Source organism: Pteropus medius, unplaced genomic scaffold, assembly GCF_902729225.1.
Source record: "Pteropus medius unplaced genomic scaffold, Ma_sr-lr_union100, whole genome shotgun sequence".
Taxonomy (NCBI): domain Eukaryota; kingdom Metazoa; phylum Chordata; class Mammalia; order Chiroptera; family Pteropodidae; genus Pteropus; species Pteropus medius.
The window spans coordinates 24,507,396-24,509,211 of record NW_024340696.1 but is presented as its reverse complement, the minus strand read 5'-3'; the positions used below and the strand labels follow the sequence as shown (position 1 = coordinate 24,509,211).

The following is a 1,816-nucleotide window of genomic DNA, read 5'->3' as shown; positions in this document are numbered from 1 at the left end:
CTCCAGCCCCTGGCCGGTCCCGAGGGCGGTGCCCTGCGTCCCTGTGGACCAAACAGCCAGCCTCCGCCGACAGACTCAGACGCGAGTTGAGCGCTCCCGGGCCTTCCCTCCTTATGTCGAGCGGCGGGTGACTGTCCCAGAAAGGAGTTATGCGAGTGGGTCGTTCGACTTTGAGGGGAAACGAAGATTCTGGTTCTCATTTCTTACTCTGATTGCTCTCCCTGCTGGGACTCTAGGGCTCGAGTTATCCCCAGGGGGATAAACGACCCACGCCGCTGGTCCCACAATGCTGCCCGCCCCCCGCTCATGCCCAAACACCGGCAGAATCGAGTAAAGAGGAAACGAGGAAGGAAATCAGCGGGTGTTTCAAACTGATCCCGGGTGTACCGACGACACCGCGGTGGAGCTGGACGAGACGCGCTGGGAGTCCTGCAGAAGGCTGGCAGCTCCGCCCGCCGGGGGGCGCCGGGGCGCCGGGCGCGTGCGCGGTGCGGCCCCAGCCCCGGCCGCAGCCGCCGCGATGCCTATTTTAGTCAAAGCCGCTGCGGGCGCGGGGACCCGGCACGCGTCGAGGAGCCTCTGCGCTGGATCGGCCACGGCTTTCGCTTCGGGCGCCCATCGAGCCGCCGCCACCGTGTCCCCCGCGCCCCGCCTTTGCTACCCCAAACTTTGGCTAGCGCCGCCCAGGCTCGATACCAGGGACCAGCCAGGTAAGGAGCGGGAGGCGCAGCTGCCGCCAGCTGCCTCCACGGGCCCCGCTATTTGCAGCCTCGCGCTCTCGGGGCTAAATCGGGAAGCGAAAGTTGGATCCCCGCTCCGTTGGGAGCAACTTTGGCAGCCTCGGAGATCGCTGCCTGTTCTCCGCGCCCCGGCCGCCCTCTCCTCGCTGGCCGCGCCCTCTCGGGGTTTCCTGTCTTTGGAAGCCACCCTTCTCCCAGGGTCTGGGTGCCGAGGCCACAGACCCTCAAATGTCAGCTGCTGCAACTCGGAGCTGGCAGTGCCAGCGTCGCCGGGTGCTCGGGCCCCATCGGGTGCCGGTTCCCGCGCTCTGCTTCGGGCAAATCCTTGATGAGCTCCGCGTCTCCTCTCCGCTCTGGGCTCCCGGGGCTCGCTACCCCCGAACCCACTACGGCTTCTCCTCGCCTTCTGTAGGGTCGCCAGGTCCCGCGTGTCGCCGCCGCGTCGGGCGCTGAGAGTGCGAGGTGGGGCACCGCGCTCAGTGCACATCCCTCGTGTCCGGAGAGCTCCGGGTCGAGAACGGTTGACACTGACCCTCCTTCTTTAAGGAGCCAGGTAAGCGGGGCCCCTGCGTGGGGGGTTGCAGATCGCTAGGGAACCCAAGATCCTCGCCACCCCCATCTCCAATGCTCCTGTTTCCGGAGCTTTGGGAAACGAGTCTGTTGGCCACACAAGTCCCAGAAACTGCTTGCTCTGAATGAAACAAGACATGCGAAAAAACTCTTAGCGACTCAATGCCCTTTGCCATTTCGAAATGTGCAAAGGTTGTTAGAATTACAGAATGAATAGAGTAAGTCGACTAGCACGACTTTTGCTCATTGCTATTATCTTTTTCATTTTTGTAGTTTGGTGAAGGGTTAAGGTTAGTTTCACCCTTTAGCTATTTAGCCCTGCAAACACCTATTTGAAAACCAATAAACAGAACTTTATTAGAACAGGTTTACTTTAAAGAATTAGACTCCAAGGAACTAAAAGGAGAAAGAAAAAATTTTTCTTAATTTAGTCAAAATTAATCTGAACGTTTACCAGTTAACCAGTCTGATCTTCCTCATTAGACCCATTTATTCTCTATATAAGG

At 59.5% G+C, this 1,816-nt stretch overlaps 1 protein-coding gene across 1 annotated transcript in view; it reads left to right on the top strand.

Annotated features, from left to right (window-relative positions):
- Positions 1 to 1,153: 1,153 nt before the first annotated feature.
- The window catches only part of POPDC1 (popeye domain cAMP effector 1), a 29,719-nt gene continuing 29,056 nt past the window's right edge, over positions 1,154 to 1,816 (top strand). The window contains 1 exon segment of the mRNA XM_039869521.1: positions 1,154 to 1,293. The gene's annotated coding sequence lies outside the window, so the exon portion shown is untranslated.